This window comes from Alligator sinensis, unplaced genomic scaffold (assembly GCF_000455745.1).
Source record: "Alligator sinensis unplaced genomic scaffold, ASM45574v1 scaffold93_1, whole genome shotgun sequence".
In the NCBI taxonomy this organism is placed as follows: Eukaryota; Metazoa; Chordata; order Crocodylia; family Alligatoridae; genus Alligator; species Alligator sinensis.
The window spans coordinates 1117381-1141304 of NW_005842243.1; the positions used below are offsets into that span (position 1 = coordinate 1117381).

The following is a 23924-nucleotide window of genomic DNA, read 5'->3' on the forward strand; positions in this document are numbered from 1 at the left end:
AGCAGGAGGCTGCAGGTCGTGAGTGAGGGGCACCAACAAGGCTAGGGAGGGTTGTGGGCTGGGAATGAGGGGCACCTGGTGGGGTAGAGTAGAGGGCTATGGGTTAGGAGTGAGAGACACCAACAGGGATGGGGGCTACAGGTCAGGAGCAAGGGGTACCAGTAGACCTGGGAGGATGGGAGGCTGTGGCTTGGGAGTGAGGGGCAACAGTCGGGCAGGGCACCAGCATATCAGGGCTGCTCAACACCACAAAGTGGGAGGTGGGGTGGGGAACAGCTGCTGCTGGACCTGCATCCTGGTGAGCAAAGGGGGCAGGGACAGCTCTGATTTTCTATGACTAAAAAAACCCATCAAAATGCCAAAACATAAAGGTATTTAGAATTTATTGTATTATAATAATTGAGGCACTGGTAGGCTTCTGAATTGCTTAAAGATTATACATAAAACATTGTGTTCAACTGATACCTATACACATATATATAGATATCAATATCTAGGTATCAGTTGAACACAATACAGACACACACCTATAGTGGCATTTCATTTTAAATCATGGAAAAACATGGATTTGGGGGGGGAGTTAATCAGAGAATTTGGGATTTTATCAGAGACCCTGCTAGTTTTTAAAACAGAGAAAACCTGGCCACCACTTTTTTTTTTAAATCTCAAAATTCCTTTGGGTGGCTGAGTTCTCCTGATTATTTTACATAATCCTTGTGGTTTTATTACTGGTTGCTTGTGCTTAAATAGTTATTCCATAAATTCATGATACAGGAACACCAAGAATGCTTTGTTTTGGAAGCGGGTCAGATGAGTAAGTTAACCTCCTAGTAAGTTACTGTTCCTTTTCTTTACACATACTGTTCATACTCTCCTTTGTTGTGTTCATCTCCCATAAAAAGAAGAAGCTTAAAAAAATTGCTTGCATGCATACACCTCACTTACTGCGATTGTGGCACTACCTTACTCAGTTGTTCTCAACAAGGGTGCCATGAGCTCCTCTTGGGGGTGCTGCAGGGTGCAAGGAGATAAACTCATCTCAACTCACATTTGTCTCTGCTAGTCCCCATGTATGGAGTTAAGCGTTCACTCCTCTCCTGTTATGCAAGGAGCTAAGCATAGGCGTGTATGTCCAAAAAGATAAATGTAAATGTCATGGTTTCCCCTGCTCACTGGGGGGGGAGGGGGGGGCACGCGGCGGCAGCAGGCAGGCACTAAGTGCTTGTTCCTCCTTCCCCTGCTTGCCCCAATCTGCCAGGAGTTAAGGTTGGAACAAATCAGATACTAAATTGGGGTGGTTCAATTCACAAGAGTTATAGAGGGGTGCGGGATGCCTAAAAAACACTGATCTACCTATTACTGACTGCTTTTACTTGCACTAATAGACATTAAATTGAACAAACCGTATGTCCTCCAAAGAATACTGCTGATACAAATCAACATGTATAATGTCTCTTTCCTCAGACCTAAGTATCTCTCTTCCTCATACACACATCATCTTCTGAGTAGTTTCCTTGATTTTCCCTTCTTCTCACCTTTGACTAAGTTTTAGAGCCCCTGCCAAACACAGTCAAAAGATAAAAACTAAATGCCTACCCAGCTGCTGTGCTCTGCCAATCCTTCCCATTAGGACTGCTGGATGTTATGCAAATAACTTAAGTTCCTTCCACAGAACTACAAAGACTTCCTTCTGAGCTCAATACAGCAGCTGGTTTGTTAGCCACAGTTTCAGTTCTTTAAAGTGGAACGTTTCCAAGTTTCCTAGGGACCTGGATATATGCCCACAATGGTCCCGTGCCAGTAACCCAGCAATGAATAAAAACTGTACTATTGGTCTATCTTGTCAAAAGGAGGCTGTTTAGTAACCCTGCCTCATGTCAGCCTCGATGGACAGAAATGAATTATCCAAGGGGCTTTTCTGGGATCATTCTGTTGATCAAGAAAACAGAAATCTGCCTGTATTACTATGTAATTTTAGCATCTTAAAGGAATGTATAATTTTGATAAACGCATTAATCTTTGCACTATTTATCAAGATTAAAATTCTGTAAACTACAGGTCTCAGCCTCTGTTAATCTCAAAAAATAGGAAACAATATAAGCAAGAATAACGGGCCAAAACTGATAACAGACATTTGACTTGCATGTGACTGATTTTACACAGTGGTATGTACATGTATCAGTCAAAAGAGTAACAGGAGTTTTAGTTTATTTCTAGTCTGCAAGGAATAATATTTAAAGTAATATATTTATAATGCAATTTTCCAGTGTTGTAGTGCATCAGCTGCTTCATGGGAAATTCAAATTTGGAAGTAACTATAGTTTGTGACCCATGCTTCCAAACCCAATGGAAGCAGAGGCGTGTAAAGGAAATAAGCAAGATGGTCACAGGCTACCTTTCCTTTCAGAAACTCTATAGCGATGATACAAAGAACAACACTAATTCTTCCACTGAAGCTCAGGCTACCATATTTAACCTTCTAAAATAAGATATTTTTTGAACAGATGCTCCTGTTACATGGAAAATAAAAAAACACCAACAACTTGATAATTTTATAGGCAAAGTCTAAATTAAATTATTTCCATTTGTTGCTTCTGCTATTTTTTTTAATAACCGATACTAGGAAAATGTACATGGAAATAACTTGTTGCTGGAATTCATCTATTTCTACTGCCTAGTCATTAAAACCAGAGGCCAGAAGTTTCTATGTTGGGAACTTCCTAAATCCAAATTGTCTGATTTTTCAGAAGCAAATTGTAGATTATATTGCAAGTGCTCAGTGCTTCTGAAAACCAGGACACTTATTTAGGTATCCAAACCTAAGGATTTAGGTGTCTAACTCTTCCAACTTGGCTTTGTAATTCTGACCATAATTGACTATGAGATCTCACACCTCTCTATAGCAGTGGATTGTGATGTCACAGGAAATTACTACCCAAAGTGTGAGGCATGTAAAACATTGCAAGGAGCTTATTTTCATACAAATATCCCTAGAAAATACAACATTTAAGACTAATTCTCTTTAAACAAAATGTTTTGCAAAGTTTTCCATGAGATGTCAGTGAATCTTTAAGGCTAACACAAACTATTACTGAACCACTTACCCAGACCGCAGCTGCAGAGAAATAGATGGGAAATAGTACAACGTACAAATTACAAGTCCAGTTTATGAAAAAATGGCTTAAATTATACATCAGATTTACAATAAAACTGTAACTACAGTAAAAATGGTTACTTTTCATACCAATCTTTCAGATTCATAATTAACATGCACATTTTGGCAGGTAGCAGATAAAAATGGGATAAAACCCTCATTTTGATTAAAAGGAATGAGTTGCATGAGTTTCGGTATATTGAATATTTGCTGTACACTTACTCATCTGTGCTCTATTTCTTCATGTTTACGGTCTTTGGTTGCAAGTGAACTGTAAGGCAGAAAATGAAAAAAGCTTGCTGAAATCATAACATTACTAGAAAATATTTACAAGTTAGTTTATTATTCCAGTAAATACATTAAACCAAAGCTTAAATGATTTGAAAGAGTTTTAATTAAGCAACTGTGATTATGCACTACAGGCAGGATTCATTACACTGGTGTAAATCAGTATCAATTCCTTTCATGTCAGTGCAGTTACGTTAATACAAAACAGATGTAAATGAGCAGAAAAAAATGAGAACGTTTGTACTTTTGAAAGAGACAGGACTGCCACTGAAGACCTAAAATTAAAAAACAAAACAAAACAAAACAAAAAACGCTTAGATTTCCTTCTTAAAAAGGCACTTATATACTAGATTCCTTGACTGCTGAAGAACCCAGACAAGAAACTGATTAGCAAGTCCCACCTGCCAGGTACTATGATCATCCCTATTATTCAAAGATTCATTATAACTAAATATGAAAGGGACACAAGAATACAGTTCAAAACTATTTCATCTGTTATGCTTTGCAAAGATAACAAAAGGGTACCCATCTTACTCTTGGCACTTATTGATGGAGACTTTTTTTTCCCCCCCTATACCATTGTTATCCCTGAATAATCTTAAATCCTGTAGCTCGATACCAATCACTTTTTAAAAATCATGCAGCTGGCATGACCCTGATGCTGAATATCGATAATAAACAGTAAAAAAGAAGATTATTTTGAAATCTGAAAATGTGAGCTTGCTAGTAGGGGTTTTCTTAAAATGTTGACACCAATTCTTGATTTTGATTGGTACAAGCTTTGGCATTTGGGTATTTCAAGACTGATTGAATTTCCAGAATAAAAACTAGACATCCCACTGTTCTTACAGCTCTGTCAAAAAGCAGTATGGTTATGTTATCAATGTAAAGATTGATTAAACAATTGGAGTTGAGATTATGGCGCAAATCAAGTTGGACAACATGGATTAGTAGAAGTCCCACCTTCAGTTAGGTCACTCGTTCACCTAAAGAACTGCAATTCAGCTAGGCACACTTACAGAAGTTAAGAAAAACGTACAATATACAGAGTTTGAAAGAAAAAGGAAAACAGTCTAAAATGAAATTAATTTATTTTCTGGAACTTTTTCCTGGAAACCAAAAAGATTGGAGCACTGAATATTTCCTTTTCAGGCAAGAAAAGGAGGGGGAAAATACCCATTTCTTCTAGATTATTATTAAGCAATACAGTTTTCTTCAGAAGTTAAGCCTCTGAATCCTGGCAAATGAAGGTTACTCGTCTGTAGCTTAGAGTTCAAGACATGAGGACAGTAGAGCCTGAGACAGTGAACTAAGTAGCAGTACCTATGAGACTACTCATGTCATTCCATGGTATACTGCCTCCCTTCTCTTGAGCCTAAATGTTTTGACGGTGGGAAGACAAAGGCTGCATGCAAACATTTATTTCTAGCAGCGGAGTTTCCACTGCTAGAAATGATTCAGGGAAAGGAAGAAGTGCAAACATTTAATTTGCAACCACCTCCTCTCTCCTGCTCCTTCCCAAGACTGGGATGGTCCCAGTCTAGAGAAAGCATGGGCTGCTCCAATCCTCCAATTTCTGGAGATGGGACTGGCGTAGTGGGGCAAAGCCTCCTCCTGCCCACTTCTCAGACCAGGGATTGCAGCGTGAAAAGCAGACAGTTTTTCAGCTCTGCACCCTTTGGCCTGCTCCCAGTGCCCAGAGATTCAGGAGGTAAAGGGATTATGGCAGGGCAAGGAGCCAAGCTTGGAGAGGCCTTCCCCTACACTGATTCCTGGTGTATGGTCTGAGCTATCCTGCCCCTGCCATTTATCTGGGCAGCAGGAACAGCATTTAAAAAGCTCAGGGGGCAAGAACTGAGCTGGGGAAGCTCTTCTTGGCCCAGTTTCCAGCCCCTGATGCCCAGCTGATCAGTGTGGGGGGGAGAGCCAGAGGAAGTAGCAAAACCCCAATATCTTTCTGTATCCAGGGACTGTCCAATTTGGGAAACAGGTAGGAAGTGGAGGCTGCTTGAGGAGGGGAGGGGAGTAGCATGGCAAAGCCCCCAGCCCACTTCTCACTCCAGGGACTCTGGTGCAAGAAGCAAGCAGGGGGCTTGCAGCACCACTGCCTCCACTCAGCTCCTGGTGCCCAGGACCAAAGCAGATGAAGCAGCAGGGCAAAACCCCCTGCCTACTTCTCACAGTGGGGACCCTGGTATGTAAGCAACCAGCTAGAGAACAGCTGGCAACTGACCTCCTCACTCTGGTATATGGAAGAAGCAGAGACCAGATAGAGCTCTATGGTTCCAGGAAGGAGTTAAAACAGTGGGAAAGTGTACAAATGTTCATTCTCCTGGGAGAAAAATCTCCTGGGAGTGACTTAACTGGTTGCATTCAGCTTATTTTTTTCTCCCAGAACCACTATTTTTGGTTCTGAATAAACAGCATGAACACTCGTGGTTTCTCCTGGGGACAATTCTTCTGGTAGAAACCAGACATCGCAAAAAGAGCATAGCTTGCTGACTGCCTTGCACACTGAAACAGGTCTCAACTTTGCTATGTAACGGTATGATAAGGAAACAAAAGCAGTCTAAGGGTACTAACATACATGAGAAAAAAAAATGGCGCCTTACCAGAAGAGGAAGCGCTTTAGTTTGACCTGGCTTGCCCAATGCCTGTATAGATCTGGTGCTTCAGCAGGCTTTTTTGACACTTATCTAATAAAGCTGATTCAATCAACTATTAGATAAGTGTCTTAAAGGCCTGCTGAAGCACCAGGTCTATACAGACATTGGGCAACCCAGGTCAAACTAATGCAATGCCTCTTCTGGGCATGCACTGTGCATACCGAGTTTAAAGGAAAGCGCCGTTTTGGGGGGAGGAGGGGTTGACGTTTGTAAGCAGCCTAAGATAGCATTTAAAAAAAAGGAAAAGAAAAAGGAATTAGTTGACTCTAATATTATTATACAAACACTTAAGTACTTAGGATAATTACATAGTTATGTGGCATCACTTCAGGGCAGAGGTTGGCTAGATGCTTTAATCATGTATTTTCCTTAATATGGTGGATTACTTTAAAGTTTCATCTTATCTCTGAATTTCCTCCATCTGCAACATCTATTTGGACGATAGCTACAGCATCCCCACAAATGCTATTACCCTTAAGTTAAACAAAATACGTTCAACTTTAACTCCAGTTTAGCTTTAATCAGGAAACAAAACATACTAACAACAATACCAATAAATGTTGCCATTACATATCAAATAATGACATATCCATGTCAATCAACAGATCAGCAGAAAATCAATTTCATATAGCTTTTGAAGTATTCAGGGTATTTCAAGAGCTTTCTAAAGCACAGTGTCAAAAGCTGACAGTGTGCTAAGAAATGTAGAAAAGCAAAGGTCCTAAAACATAGAAAGTTAGGGTTAGAAGGGACCTCAGATGATCACCTAGTCCAATCCCCTGCTCAAAGCAGGACCATCCCCTACCATATCATCCCAATCAAGGCATTGTCTAGCCAGGTCTTGAAAACCTCCAAGGATGGAGATTCCATGACCTCTCTGGGTAACTTGTTCCAGTGCTTTACTACCCTCCTAGTGAGAAAGTTTTTCCTTTCATCCAACATGAACTTCCCCTGCTGCAACTTGAGACCATTGCTCTTTGTTCTGTCATCTGCCACCACTAAGAACAGTCTAACAGAAATATTACCTTGTACACCACAACAACAATTAAAACCCTTTCTGCTATGATAGGCGAGATTACTCAGACCAAAAGAAACGCATATTGTCAGTCAAAAGTGAGCTTGTGAGTGTATTAAAGAGTTTTACAGGAGTAGGTACCTCTCCAAAGCATCTTATAGAATAAAATATTATATCGCATACATTTCCCTAAAGAGGGGTGGACAAAATACAGCCTGCAGGCTGCATTCAGGCCACCAGGGCATTCTATCTAGCCCATGAGCACCTAACAAATTTAGAAAATGTATACTTCTCTGCTCCTGGCTGCCTGTCAAAGATGACAGGAGCCAGGGTCAGTAGGACCCAGGGGAAGCTGGCAGGAGCCAGCAACAAGGCCAGCCAGGCCCTGCCCCACCCCCAACTGGAACTCTCTGCCTGACAGTTTTTGGGCTGCTCCAGCACCACATGGCCCCCGGCTGCATCACTGGACCATGGGTCTCGCGCTGGTACCCCAGGGCCAGGAGCAAGAGCAAGAGAGTGCAAGCAAGAGCAAATGAGAGCAAGAATTCATAGGGAAAGTCCCACACGCACACTCCACCACACATATGCATCCACACCCCACCCTCACACTGCCATACACACAGACCCCCACACCCACACTCCTTCGCACATCCCAGCAACCCTCCCCCCCACACACAGCCTCCCACAAACTGCATACGCACCCACACTCCATATATCCACATACACACCCACACGCTCCTTCACCCCACACTCACAAGCCCACACCCTTGGCCACACCCCACATACCAACACACTAACAGCACCCCACAAACCTATACCCACGTCCCCACCCCCACAATATACGAAAATAAGACTTCATTTTAAGCTATTGTGTAATCACCTCTGTTTCATCTGAATCAGGTGAGAAATGACAGTTACAGGCATTTTCATGATTCCCCATTATAGCCTATGGGCGAAACGTCAAAACAGTGAAACAGCCTTGACAAAACAAAATGGAACAGTGCTTCGAAACAAAACAAAATGATGAAGTGAAACACTATCCCTTTGAAAAGGCAAAACAGAAGTCTAAATTAAACGGTGCTGTTTCACACAGCCCTACTTCTTACCTGTGTCTGTCATCTCTTGGCTTTGGGAAAGAAACATCTCTTTGATCTATGGGTACAGCACCTAGCGCAATAAGGTCCTTATCAACTACTGGAGTTTCTATGCACAAGAGTTATATTTAGTAGTGTTGGGGTGATGTAGCCATGATCATCCAGGAAAAAATGTGAGGGGCAAGTATTTTTGAGAATTATATCGTCTGCTGGGCAAACAATATAGTTGGGATGGACATAGACAAACTTTTGAGTGCCACAGTACCTACACTTCCCTCAGGTCTCTAGAAGAGAACGAGACACCACAAAGCTAAATAGCAGATGGAACAAGGGCTTGTGCAAAACTCTGTAGGTAATTTCCTTTATACCCTGTTTTAATTAATCAGGTCACCAACAGACAAGAGAGATGCAGTAGAAACTTGGTAAGTGGAAGAGCAAAACTGCTCAGGAGGGTTGCTATCACCTGTAAAGTGCAGAGATTACCAAGTATCACTCAGATTTATAATGGACCAAGAACAAGACATTATTGTCTGTGTTAAATCCCTGGTTCTTAGTGTCCAATAGGCTAATGAATTTTTGTTTTGAAATTCATTATCCTATTCAAATTCATCTCTTGATGGTGTTTTATAAATTTTCCTTCAGCAAGAGAACTGCAAGATCAGACAGGAAATGGTTTTTCCACAAAATATTTCAATTCTTTTTCTACAAAGTCAAATCAACAGTCAAAGAATATTAAGATAAATAGGGGACTTTCATACAATAAAAAACAACATATTTGTCTCCTTTGGAAACTGAATGAGAAATGGGATCATACTACACCACATTCAAGCTACACTACACCAGCCTATTTGGGTAATGCAAGGACAGCAAGAAGACTTGAGGGGGAAAGGGAAAAGCAAAGTCATCATGGCCTAAATTACTGATTGGCCTGATGGTGAATCTTTATTAATTTAGAAGAGAGGATCATCCAAAATAAAACTGCAGTGTCTTCACCATCTTCAGTTAATCAATATCTACTGGATGTGCTCATGTCCACAATATTTAATTCCCCCCCAATACACTGAGATAGAGACTCACTGAACAAATACTAAAATCACATTGCTCACTTTCAAATGGAGATGCATGCAAATTTAAACATATTATTTTTTAACCAGCAGCATATTCACAGCATAACACAGCTGTTCTACAGTATCTGTAGACTAAAAAATCATCCTGAAATGTGCAACAAAATGAAGCACATTTCTTTTCATAAAAACATATGAAAGAACACATTCTAGCTTCTCCCAAAGCGAGTCACATCAGAAGTAATTATTTTAGTTGCATTTCTAGGTCAATGCACAAGATAGTTTTGAAATTCAAACGGAGTGAGAACAATCTGTCCAACAGCAGGCATGGAGAAAACTTAACGGAGCACAGAACATTTGAGACGATTCATATTGTCTCACAAAACCTAAAATTTCTCTGCATCATCAGATACTTTTATATATAATTTGAAAATGTAATTTCAAGATTGTTCATTTATAATATCAAAGGTCGCCTTTCATCAGTATTTCCAAACGCAGGATCATAATCTTAAAGGATGCCTGAAATGCTAATTAATACACATGGGCTAAGGGGAGGGGATTTGATCAAATGAAAAGGAAAGACCTAGGGATCTTGGCTCATGGCCTTGCTCCCATTCAGAACACACATGGGAATTATGCCTGGTTAGGGGGAGGAAAAACAAAAGAGCAAGATAGTTTTTAGCTTCTCCTGGATGTCATTGATTAGACTGGACAACATTGCTAAATTTTTGGAATCAGGTGGGAATTTCTCTCTCAACACAAGACCGATAATGCATATGTGGGATTTTTCACTTTGCTTTCAGAATCCTGGAGAGACAGCTTTTAGATTAATGAGAGTAAATACAGGCATTTGACAAGTTATACCTTTATAAAAGCAAATTAGTAACTTTATTACAACTTGTAGTCACTGGCCAGTGTAGGGAGGGACTCGAAGAAAAACAGGACTTGGGAGGACCCTATAGGCTGACCCTATTACCTTGGAAAAAGGAGATACCTTGGTCTGGAAAGACTTAAGGTATCCTTCACGTGTTCCCTCATTCCTTCTAGCAGGCATTGGGTAAAGACTGAAAGGTGAATTAAAACAAGTAGAGGGGCAAGCATAAATAGCGATCATTTGGCAGTGCACTGGACCCAAATAAATGTTTGGTATTTTGAATGGAGGGAGATTTGTCACCCTCCCCTAATATCAAAGTTAAAAACTGGATTGTCTGTTTGTACAGACATATACGCTGTCACTTTACACATTGCAGGCACTAATAGAATTGGCTTAAATAGGAAAGAGCTAAAACTCTCCCATCAATGATTGTTCAACCTTTTAAAACTCTACAATATTCCTTACATTACTGACTGGTCAGACTCAATTGTGTAACAAAAGCCTTCCTAAAGATACAATAACTACTGCTTTTTCTCTTCATGGTATTTGATTATTGCAAGTTGAACCTATCCCTCCCCTATCCATTCCCACCAGCGTATGGGGAGCCCACCCAAAGCCATAGCAGCCTGGGCCTGGACCACAGCAGCATCAGTAGCCAGAATACCATGATCCCTTGCCATAACAGGTAGAATTCTTCTCTCACACTGCTCTCCAATGCTCGGTACAATATCCCCAACCCTGCCCTGCTTCACTTAGCCCAGGGCACCAAAATAGTTAGCTATGCCTCTGCATCTAACAAAGGGATACTTTGGTGGACACAACAGAAGTCTATCCAGCCTTCCTCATGCCCACCTGTCCTTCAAATCTCAGACTTTGGAGGAAAAAAATTCCCTAGCAGCTAGTCAAAGACTATGCAGGTTTACCTTGTGGTAGAAACTGCAGAGAGGTGTACCAGGTGAGAACATTAATTCAAGAAAAAGGACTTGACCTAGGGTTTTTATTCAGATAAAGGAGGTCTCAAAACATGATCAGAGTAATACAGAATACTTGTTAATAGCCCATAAAAGCCTTTCCAGGTTTCAACCAGCTAAAAGTAAGAAGTACAAACCTCCTCCCTCTCCTCCAGCAGCCCCTGCTGCAACAGCTTCTTCATTTTTTCTAGCACTTCAATGAGATCATCCAGGTCATAGATACATTTGTTATTTAAGGAATGCCTTTATACTTCAAAGGTAAACATTTAGTTCAGAAACACTTCAATTTTGTAAAAAAAAATCTGTAAGAGAGATAATTCTTACCCCAACAAATGATGAAGCCACTTTCACAGAATGGTTTTGTTTACCTTTGGATAATCAATAGGGGTGCGTGAGGCAGGCCCTATTTGCTTCAGATTCAGCCCAAATCCGAATCTGAAGATTTGATGCAGATTTGGAGAATCAGCGATTCTGACAGACACAGCTTTAAAAGTTTTGTCTACATACCTCAAGGTACCAGTGTGGCTCATGAACGCTGCGATGCTGGGGCGGATGGACTGTCCCACAGGAGTGCAGGGGGGCCCTCCACGTGCTTGGCGGCGAACCCAGAAGTGGACCCCCCACCCCAGTGCCGAGCTGGGGGGGAGGGGGAGGCAGCACACTCCCCAGCAGACCCAGTGCTTCTGGTCCACTTCTGGGTCTGCTGCCAATTGCACTGGGGACCCCCCTGCACTCCTATGGGACACTCCATACGCCCCAGCATTGCAGTATTCATGAGCCGCCTGCTACCTAGAGGTATGTAGAAAAAACATTTAAAGCTGTGTCTACATCCAAATCTCCAAATCTCTCCACATCAATTTGGAGGGTTCTGATTTGATTTAGAGAGATTAAAGGGTCCTCTGATTCGATTCAGCGATTTGGCCACCAAATCGGGCTGAAGCACCACTAAATCGAAATCAGGGACTGAAGCTTCGCACAGCCCTAATAAGCAATAGTATTTTAATATCTGACAGGTTTTTACTTGCATCAGTAGGCCTACAACAATTTCTAATGTGTTATAAGGGCAAAATTTCTTACACTATCACTGTTTTTTTTTTAAATCTATTTTGAAGCAACAACCCACAAGAATTCACAAAAGGCGATTCCGTTTTTAATGGAACTACAATGAAGCTCAAACTAAAGCTTTTTAATCCACTCAGCAAAAAGGTAAAACAACAAACCTATTTGACTACTGAAGCAACCTATTGAAAGAAGCAAGTTTCAGATTCTGAGTTACAGCATACCAGAATTGTTGAAATGCATAATTTTAATGATAAAGTGAAAAGTTACCTTGTATTCTTCCATTATCACTCTGTATTTCACAATAAGATGCTACTTTGGGCTCCATCAGGAAAAATGAAGCCATCCACACTGGACTTTGAAAAGTCAGACTATCTCCGTTATCCAAAATACACAACACAGGATCTGAATACAATCCATCACTGTTATGAGTATCCTAGAGTACCTCAGATCCATAAAATGTTAAGCAGTATGCCTCAATAGCCCCCCAGAACCAGCTTGGCCTCCACAGTCTCTCTTCTCAATACAGTATCTTTTTAGCTCTTGTTGCTTTCACATTAATGTTGAAACAAAAACAAAAGCCTTGAAGTCATAACCAGCAAATTTGCAGGCACAGGGCTGCATGCTTATTCCATCATTAGGCACTGTATACAACACATCTTAATAGGAACGTGTTAAAATACAACTGGATGGGATAGCCTGATGATCAAGCTGAGGCCCCTGCTATCACAGGCAGCCATGTCCTTTCATCCACTGATCAAATTCTATGTTAAAAATAGGTAGGTTTCTGAATCCCCTTTTGCTATCAGAAGGTATACCTAAAGCTCACTCTAGAATAAAAAACATAGAATCATAGGGCTGGAAGGGACCCCAAAGGATCATCGGGTCCAGCCCACTGCATGAGCAGGAAAGACATCTGGGGTCAAACGACCCCAGCCAAGCAACCATCCAGTCTTCTCTTGGAGACCTTTAGGATAGATGATTGCACCACCTCTGTGGGGAGCTTGTTCCATAGTATGGACACCCTAGTTGTAAAGAAGTTTTTCCTAATGTTCAGCCTGAAGCTATCTTCTAGGAGTTTGTGACCGTTGTTTCTAGTTTTCCCCCAGAGCACCCTCGTGAAGAGTTGTTCATTGAGCCCCTGATGTATGCCTTTGATATAGCAGTAAGCCGCAGTCAGGTTCCCTCTCAGTCTTCTTTGCTTTAGGCTGAAGAGTCTGAGATCCCTCAGCCTCTCCTTGTATGGCTTGCCATGCAAATCCCTGATCATAAGAGTGGCCGTTCTCTGGACCCTCTCAAGCTTTACCATGTCCTTGTTGAAGTGCGGCGCCCAGAACTGGACGCAATACTCCAGCTGTGGCCGCACCAAGGTTGAGTAAAGCATTACTGTGGGCTCTGGGCTTTGGGTGAAGTGGCATATATTTCTTCATAGACTTGCGATTGTCTCCTTTGCCCATAGGATTGCTCCCTTGAGGAACAACCACCCTTCCTGGACCTCACAACCACTCTTCCTGGAGATGAACCAAAGTTGTATACATTTTCATAACTGGGTTCCCTATTCCCCTCTCCGGTTTTATGTGCGAATTAAAAGGAGTTAACCCATACACAAAGGAAAAGAGAGGAGAAAACAAACACGCATTGTGCTTCTGTTATTTGCCCCGACTGAAATGCAACTGGACAGCAAATAGGGTTTCTGACTTGTCACTTGGCAATAAGAACGCCTCTGAAGTCGTAGTTTAAAATCGTTATAGGTAGTAATGGCAGTGGTTGGGCAAAGTAAAAGCGCTTTAAGAAAGGGAAAGAGGAAACCTTACATTTCATTTTGATTGTCCTTTATGGAAACCGATTTAGTTTGACCTTGGCTCCTTATTGACTGGTAGGAACTGTGAGGTAGCATAAACTGAAATATCACTGACCAGTTTTCTGTAGCCTGCAAAATGACTGGAGGTCCTGTGGTTTCAGGTGCCAGTAAGTACTCTCTCACATAATTTCCCTTCAATTTAGAGAAAGGTATTACTCTATTATAAAAGATTTTGATAATGCTGAGTGAGCTTAAAAACGTGTTATTACACAGTGCTTTTAAATGAGCTCTTTTCTGAACACAGAAATTCATCTCCTTCACTTTTGCCCTGCACCTTAGGTCTACTAGAATAAACGCAACAAAATACACCTAGCCCACACATACACGCTGCACTATGCAAGTCACAAAAACAATTTAGCACCATGCGTAGATTTTTAAGTAAATTAGAACTCAACCCTGCTCATACCTACCGCGTAGACTAGGTAACATCACCCCCAAATAATATGAACTGTACTGGCTTTCTTCCTATTTATTATACCATTCAGCAAGGTTAGACGTAGAACAACAAGGATTCAGTTATTATGTAACCTTAAATAATTTTTAACATATACAAGAGCAAAGAGTAAACAGAGATTGATAATGAATATTTAGTTTGGTTTTTTTTTTTTCATTTCTGTAATCAGGTCAAAGTTCAGCCCAGGTTGATAGCAGTCAAAAGCCATTCCCATCTATCCAGTGGACATGATAACCTATCTAGAATCAAATGGTTGTCTTAAGCAGCCAAACCTGTTTGATGTAGCTTTCTAAATCAAAATTAAAATGTGCTGCAAAGGAATATTACAAGCAACTATTTTGGAAAAAATTAATTTCTGCATCCAAAATTACTCCAATAATAAAAAGCCTTTATAACAACCTTTTTTTCTTAACAAATGTTATCTTCCTTTTTGTGGCTCTTGTTCTGGAGAGCTGCAACATGCCACAGCAAGCTGTAGGTCACAGATCACCTTTGAAACATCCTGCTGAGAATGTATTCTACACATTTTCACTTAAAATAAGAGGCAAAAACCATCTTCAAAATTACAGTGTAGAAATAACCCAATTTTTTAAATTTTTTTTTAAAGAACCTCCCAGTTGGGTTAGCAACCTTTCTAAATTGAACACAAGTTAACTGTATACATAAACATGCATTTTCAATCAAAAATTTGATCACTGTGATGAACAGGAATAAAAAACACATTCAGGGCACATCTACAGCCACGTCTAGATGAGTGTGGCCATGTGGTATGTTGCACCGCAGACACATCTGCAGTGCCATATACCACACGTGTAGTTGCTCTCTGCGCTGAAAGGAGAAAAAAAACCCAGAGTGAGAGCAGCACACACGGGGCAGTGCCACTCAAAACCAGAACGAGGCCAGTTGGAGCCACGCTGTGGTTGCCAGCCAGGCTCTGAGCAGCAGAATCACCACTGCTGCAGCACTGGGAGGCTCCCAGGACCCAAGATAAGGATGCTAGGGCCAGCACAGGGGAGGCCCTACCACCCATGGGGAAAATTGCTGTGTGCCAGAGCACGTGTAGCACAGGCGTTTTCCAGGGACAACTAACAGTGGTTCAAGGTAAGCCACCACTAGTTGTCCCCGGGAAACAAAAATGTCCACACCACATATGGACGCAGCCTACATAGTTAACCTAGGTTATAGGTACTAACTTAATGCTCCATAATCAGCGCTACTGTGAATTGTGCATTAGAGCTGGCACATGCTTTTTGGTGATGCTAATGCATGGTAGACTAATTCCACTGCGCATTAGCACGGTTTTTGCTTGCTGCGCTAATGTGCAGTAGAATTGGTCTACTGCGCTTGAAGCGTCTTGTGTAGACTTGCCCTCAGTGTCATATCAGGACAGGGACATGTCGGGACAGGGAGTCCTGGGTGAAGGAGATTCCCTGCCCTCCATCAATGCTGACCTCGTGAAGGAACACCTTGAGAGGCTGGACACCTTCAAGTCAGCCGGCCCTGACAATCTGAACCCCAGGGTACTCAAGGAGCTGGCCTGCATTATAGCCCAGCCCCTGGCATGGATCTTCGAGAACTCCTGGTGCTCTGGTGAAGTGCCCGAAGATTGGAACAAGGCCAATGTGGTGTCCATCTTCAAGAAAGGGAGGAAAGTGAATCCAGCAAACTACAGGCGCATCAGCCTGACCTGTATCCTTGGCAACGTCTTGGAAAAGATTATCAAGGAGGCCATCCTTAACAGACTAGCTGACAGCAATATCCTGAGAGATACCCAGCATGGGTTTGTTGCGGGTAGATCTTGCTTGACCAATGATTTCCTTCTACGACCAGGTGACCTGTCACCTGAACAAGGGAGAGGAGATTGATGTCATATATCTTGACTTTAAAAAAGCCTTTGATATGGTATCCCATGATCACCTCTTGGCAAAACTGGCCAACTGCGGCCTTGGGCCTACCACGATCTGCTGGCTGTGCAATTGGCTCCGTGGTCGGACCCAGAGGGTGGTGGTTGATGGAAGTCAATCATCATGGTGCCCTGTGACCAGTGGGGTCCCTCAAGGCTCTATCCTTGGACCTGTATTGTTCAACATCTTCATTAATGATGTGGACACTGGCATCAGAAGTGGACTGGCCAAATTCACCGACAATACCAAACTTTGGGGGTAAAGCATCCACACCTGAGGACAGGAGGGTGATCCAGGCTGAGCTTGACAGGGACAGATGAGAACCTGATGGTGTTTAACACTGAAAAATGCAAGGTTCTCCACCTTGGGAGCAAAAACCTGCAGCATCCTTATAGGCTCGGCAGTGCTACACTGACTAACACTACGGATGAAAAGGACTTGGGGGTCATGATTGACCACAAGATGAACATGAGTCTTCAACGTGATGCTGCGGCTAGTAAAGCAAGCAAAACGCTGGCTTGCATCCATAGATGCTTCTCCAGCAAATCCAGGGATGTCATTCTCCTGATGTACTCGGCCTTGGTGAGGCCATAGCTGGAGTATTGCATCCAGTTTTGGGCTCCACAATTCAAAAAGGATGTGGAGAAGCTTGAGAGAGTCCAGAGAAGAGCCACGCGCATGATCAGAGGTCAGAAAAACAGACCTTATGACAACAGGCTGAAAGCTATGGGCCTCTTTAGCCTGGAAAAGCACAGGCTCAGGGATGACCTGATGGCCACCTATAAGTTTATTGGGGTGACCACCAAGACCTGGGGGAACTATTGTTCACCAGAGCACCCCAAGGGATGACAAGGTCAAACAGTTATAAACTTCAGCAAGACCATTTCAGGCTGGACATAAGGAAGAATTTCTTTACTGTCCGAGCCCCCAAGGTCTGGAATAGCCTGCCACCGGAGGTGGTTCAAGCACCCACATTGAACGCCTTCAAGAAAAATTTGGATGCTTATCTTGCTGGGATCCTATGACCCCAGCTGACTTCCTGCCCCTTGGGCAAGAGGCTGGACTCGATGATCTTCTGAGGTCCCTTCCAGCCCTAATGTCCATGAAATCTATATTTCTTCACTCCAAAAGGAATACTAACAAAAACTTACATTGGCCTTCCTTGATCATAGGCAGTAGTGGTGATGGAGTACACTGAACTGCAACTTATGAACAATTCTCTTTAAATCAGTTGGGCTTCTTACACCCACCACTCCCACCCTCCCCCACCCCCTGCCAGGTACATCTGCCCCTTCTCAACCCAAAAAAGCCCTCAGTGATTTTGGTTGCTACTGCAGGTTATCACATGTATATATCATCATCCCTCCAACCAATTCTGTTACTGTGAACAGGCAAAAGATGTGGAAGTTTTGTTCAAACCACAAAATTTATTAAAAGTATTTAAGTAAATTGCCTGCTTTGTGAAACTGTGTGAGGAAGAATAGCCAAGCTTGAAGACACACCATCAAGTGTAAAAGGAAGTAAGTTATCAAAACAGGCAAAATAAGAATTTGCATTTTTGGTGAACAACATCCACAGGTGATATGAAATAATACTGATAGGATAGGGCGGGCAAAATACAGCCTGAGAGCCGGCTCTGTCCCACAAAGAAATTTTGCCTGGACCACAGAAGGTCCCTCCGCCCAGTCCGGCACAGACGCAAGAGGCTGTGGTACACGCAGCCAGTTCTGCTATGCCCAGGCATGTAGCAGGACTGGGGTAGGGTGGCAGCAGGATGCTATTTCCCGGCAGGCTCAGCAGCAACAGTTCCTTCTGGCTACTGCTGCTGGACCTAGTCCCACTGCCCAGGTACCCCGGCCTGTCCATCCCGCACCCACTGCCAGGGGCAGGACCCACTTGGGCAAGGCACACAGGTTCCGTGGGCAGGGGCATATGGGCAGTGGATCATGGCTCTGCCTTAGGCCCTGGCCCTACTCGGTTACTACCCTACCACCCTGCCCTGTGACCCCAGCCTCACCTGCCCGTCCCACTCCTGAACACCACTCCCCATGCACCTGCAGCCCCTTCCCACATAGGGAGTTCCTGCACATTGTTTTGCAAGGTGAGGGGTTGCTGACACAGCCTGCAACAGCTCAACAAAACATCTTGTGTGACCCATGGGCCCAAATAATCTGGGACACGGTCAAGTGATAGGAAGTATGAATTAGACTTGGTATCACCTGGTGCCAACATTAATACAAATGCAGGTTAATCTAGAAGTTGCTGGCTTGCTCTCCTCTTGGGACAACATGCTCTTAATTAATATAGCTTTCTATCTATCTCATACAGGATGTTAAACTTGACTTATGAAGCTTTGATCCTTACATAAATTACTTCAAACGAGACGGCATGATGACCAGACCCAAATATTTCATATACTACGATAATTATGCACTATACTGAGTTATGAGCTCTGCAAAGGAAATCTATTTCTGAATCTAATGCTTGGGTTTGATTTAGCACAATATTTTCAGTTAGCCAGAGGTAGACAAATGGTTCATCATTCAGAAAGAATGTACGTTTCTAGAACTGTTCTTACTTGGTGACTGTCTCCCCTTTAGTGCAGCATACTCCTATTACAGAGATATTTCTTCAGAAACAAATCTGAGAAAAGGACAATTGGTATTGGAGCTTTTTATTACTATATAAAAAGGTGAGGACCAACACATTTAAGGTTTGAGTCAAAGTACATAATGTTTCTTTTTTCCCCCCATTCTAGTTTGTCCAGGACAATTCACATCTTAAATATCTGGGTTCTTGGGCCCAACTGCACTATATACTCATTAAATCCTGGGATCTACCTCCGTCAAATGAGAATGACAACACTGCTTTTCCAAGAAACTTCATTCAAAAGGTATTTGAAGAGTAATGCCAAGTCAGTTTACATTTTGAAAACTGCCACAAATCTCAGAAGTTTAAATCGGTAGATTTGTTTTCTCTAGGCTTCTAAGCATGTTTCCAAGGCAGGTAAACTTACATGCAAATCATTCACTTAATCATTTTAATTCCATTTTTAGACCAGAAATGAAATGAACAAGCTGAATAAGTGGGACAATTAGGGAAGTTTAAAGGCAGCCAGCCATACATAAAGACTACTGGAATTTCTATTTGCTTGAAAATGCTAAAATTACAGCACAGATGACAGTCTTTTCTAAGAAAAAGGGCACAGGGTGAAATATTCAGGTCACTGAACATAATTGTCATGAGTAAAATTGGTCTTTTGCATGCAGATAACTTCATCTGAAGAAGTATTCATAGATCTGAAATATGCATGTTTCCACTGGAATGTGAAATGTGTTGCTTCAAGCTCCAGAAATGTCAGCTTCTTTCAGGCCAAGGCCAATGCAAACAAAACTGCTGCACACATTCAGCACCACATTCCCAAAAACAGGTGCTTAAGCTGCACTGGCATAAGGTACATGTACATCAATTAAGCATACGCATACCATATTTGCATAAACAAATGGGTATCTAGAGTTATAATTACCCGTCTGTTCACTGGCACATGTTGATGCTAGTTTTACACAAGCAATTAGTGCATGTACAATTTCAGTACCCATGTTGAATATAGTCTTTAAACAGTAACATTTGTTGGTAACTTCTCACTCACTCACCATATTCTTTGATGGTTCTGGTGTTGCACAGGCTTAGGTTTAAATGAACAGATTTCCTTGCTACCCAGTGTTGTATTCTGAAGAAGAAAAGTTTCCTCTTTAAAAGGTAAAGGTCTAAAGATGCAGCCTAAATTTTCAGTCAACATTACAAAATTTGAATGTATGCAAAGAAGGTATACTTCTTCTTCTTTTCCTCTGAAGTATATGTTAAAACAACTCCACAACTCTGCAAAACAGAATTGATAAATGTAGACTCGCTAGTTAACCATTAAAAGCAGAGGTAGGCAAAATGGTGCATCCAGCCAACAGCTGGATTCCATTTCCCAGCAACCCATGCCTGCAGTGCTGTGGCCAGTTTCCATGGAGGCCCCAGGAGCGGCAGCACTGTGACAGCACAGGGCCAGGGTTTCCATGGAGACCAGCCCCAGCAGCACTGACAAAAGATGCAGCTGGGCAGGGAGCTGCTCCAACATTGGGACTGGGATCTTGAAAGGGTGATAGATAGTGTGGCCAGGAGCTGGAGGCCGAATCATGATCCGTTGCTGGCATACCCTTGCCCAGGGCGTGTGGGCAGCGGTTGCAGCTCTGCCCCTGCTCTGGACCATGCCGTCACAACCACAAGATCCCAGCTCTGGAGCAGCTCCCCGCCCAGCTGCAGACCCTGCCAGTGCGGCTGGGGCTGATCTCCATGGAAACTGTGGCTCCAGGCTCAAAGCACCACCACTCCTGGAGTCTCCATGGAAACCAGCCGCAGCAACATGGACAGGGGCTTCCAGGAAATGGAGTCCAGTGCTGGCCTGATCCAGCCTGTGGGCCGGAGTTCGCCCGACCCCGATTTATAGCCTTATTCTCAAAATAAAAGGTTTTCTATTTGCTTCACCTAGACTATACTAATGGCTGGTGGAGGCTACCAGTTTAGGATTTATATAACTGTAGCTGACTGCTTTGAGGATAAAGAAAATGAACTAAAACTATAAAGGACTCAAAACCAGGACAGCCAGCTTAAAAGAAGGTCATACCATTTATCACTGTCTTTAAATTTGTGGACCCAGTTGCATTTCCTATTCAGAATGTCAAGCCTTTATTGCAGAAATAAGCACTTCGCCAATCCCCACAATCTGTTCTGGCTCCATATAGCATCTTTTTTATCAGGTTGTTCCTTTTGTTTTGTTATTTCTGTTCCTTTTAAGCCAGCTCGCTTGTTCTTATTTATTGAGGAAAAAGTATGCATAGTTCTTTACGCGGTTTTCCCTTAGCCTAACTTTTAATGTTTTAACATCTGAATTGAGTTTTATTTTGCAGGCACTCATCCTTGTAACCTTTTATCTAATATGCTTGTTTTTTATTCTGCTTCACTCTTCAGCTTTGCCCTATTTTCCCCTTTCAGTGTGTTTTCCTCTGTGTGCCCTCTACCTTTCCTATACTGTTTCCTTCTATATCTTGATTTCTCCTCTTTTTTTCTCCAGGATTATCTTATGGTATCTCCCATTAGCTTTCTTTGTTCTATTCAGGTTCATTACTTTGGCATTCAAGCACTACTCAGCAGTGATTAAACCAAACAGTTAGCATCCATCATATGTAGCTCTTCCTTCCAACCCCCACCCCCCAGCAGGGAACAGAAATGAAGTTGTGCAATTTTGTTTTTAAAGGATGTATGCCAAGTTATATGTATAGTTATATATCATTTAATGTTATGCAAGTTACATATTTTATTCACTTTCTTTCATTTAGAATTAAAAGAAATGCACTCACAAAAGTCTAGCAACTAAACATATGCATACTTTAGCACATCGCCTCTCCCCAAATGCCGGAAAAAACAAACTGGGGCCTAGGATGTTTCCTGAAAGTTGACAAATTTTGGCTATTCCAAACAACAGCCAGAAGGACAGTCCAAAACCTGAAGACCTTTACAGAGAGCAGCTGGCCAGCCGTTTTCTCCCTATTACATAATAAGCCTGGATATCAACATATACTATTTTTACTACTACTTATCCTATACTAGAACTGAAGCAGATTGTTAGTATAAATGAGGCAACTTCAAATGTTATTTCCAGGTTACATGTTAAACTGCAGCCAACCAACCTATTAACATCAGAAACATGGAGCATATGATAGTCCTGCCAGTTTCAGTACTTTTTTTTTTTTATTAGGAATTATCAAAATGAAGTTGATTTGTAATCTCCTTTCTACTCCAAAATAGGAGATGCCAATGCATAGTGGTAGTTTTAAGCATTTAACGGAGTTCCTGAATAATTATTAGGGTAACAAAACTGCCTGAATCATCTTGAAGTTTAGGCACTGAAAGCACTATGGAAACACCTAGAAATGCATGTCAAAGTCATCTTAAACACAGATCACTAAAAGATCATGAGAACAGCTCTGCAACCTAGAGCAGGTAGATATGGCAGGGGACAATGCTCAGCAGCAGGATAATGAAGCAGAGCTCCACAAGTGGTTTACCAACCAAAGAAGATTAAAGGGACTGGGATAAGTGTATGGAAGGGAAGGACGAAAGGAAGTGCCATTCTGGCTCTCCACTGGTGTGTGATATGTGGAGTTAACTGTACCCAGACTGCTTTTTCCCACCTTGCAACCAAAAAAGCCCAGAAACATGTGGCAAAGAAGAATTTTTTCCACTACTGTTCCTAGGTGTCCTTTTTCTCCCTCCCCCCCAGCCTTCCATTTTCTTTGGAAACATCAGGTATTGGCTGTATCCGCCAGTGGGGAGTTTGGCCAAGGTGTGGCAATCCAGCTGGAATTAAAACCTGGAGGGAGGGTCATATCTAGTAGATCTTGCCCCTAGGGGTCAAACTGTTTAGCACAGGAGTTGTCAACTGGGGGTAGATATACCCCTGGGGGTATCCCGAGGCAGTACACATGGGTGGGCAGGGATGGAGCGCTGCCACCCACCACCCTGTGCCGCCGCCTCCCAGGAACAGAGCCAGGAAGGGGGGCAAGCGAAGGCAGCAGCGGCCCTCTGCAGGCCACACTGCCACTGCCCAGCCAGCCGGATGCAAGGAGGGGGCAGGGTAGCTTGCACACGGCAGCTATCACTGCCACTCATCACCCTGTGCTGCTGCCGCTCTGCATCCAGCCACACACCCCTCCCCCCACGTCCAGCTGCCAGGGGTACACTTATTAAAAAAGGTTGAAAACCTCTGGTTTAGTGCATTTGGGATCAGCAAGAAATTTTACCCCACAGTGAGATCAGAGTAACTATGGAAAACTTTGCCTTCCTCTGTAATATAGGGACACGGTCTTCTACCCTGGAACTCTCACATGTATTTTACCAACCCTTGAAACAAAAGGGCACTAAACAATACCTTCATCTTTCCTCTTTCCTTACCTGTGACAAGTTAGGGTGCTCTTGGTGTTTTGCAGCTATGTGCTTGTAGTCACGCAACAAGATTGTTCTGTAGTTTTAGAAATGGGTTAGACAAGCAATTTATGACATGGTTAGGATGGTTAGGACCAGCGTCTATTGGGCGCTGGTCAGACCGCAGTTGGAGTACTGCGTGCAATTCTGGGCGCCGCAATTCAAGAGGGATGCGGATAACCTGGAGAGGGTCCAGAGAAGGGCCACTCGTATGGTTAAGGGCATGAAGACCAAGCCCTATGAGGAGAGACTAGAGAAACTGGACCTTTTCAGCCTCTGCAAGAGAAGGTTAAGAGACGATCTTGTGGCTGCCTATAAGTTCATCACGGGGGCACAGAAGGGAATTGGTGACTATTTATTCACCAAGGCGCCCCCGGGGGGTTACAAGAAATAATGGCCACAAGCTAGCAGAGAGCAGATTTAGACTGGACATTAGGAAGAACTTCTTCACAGTTAGAGTGGCCAAGGTCTGGAATGGGCTCCCAAGGGAG

The 23924-nt window shown here is 42.7% G+C and overlaps 1 protein-coding gene across 1 annotated transcript in view; it reads right to left on the reverse strand.

Moving 5' to 3' along the window:
* The window catches only part of SIPA1L2 (signal induced proliferation associated 1 like 2), a 261532-nt gene that overhangs the window by 143345 nt on the left and 94263 nt on the right, over positions 1 to 23924 (reverse strand). The window contains exon 3 of the mRNA XM_014521704.2: positions 3377 to 3425. The gene's annotated coding sequence lies outside the window, so the exon portion shown is untranslated. The remainder of the gene's footprint in view (positions 1 to 3376; positions 3426 to 23924) is intronic.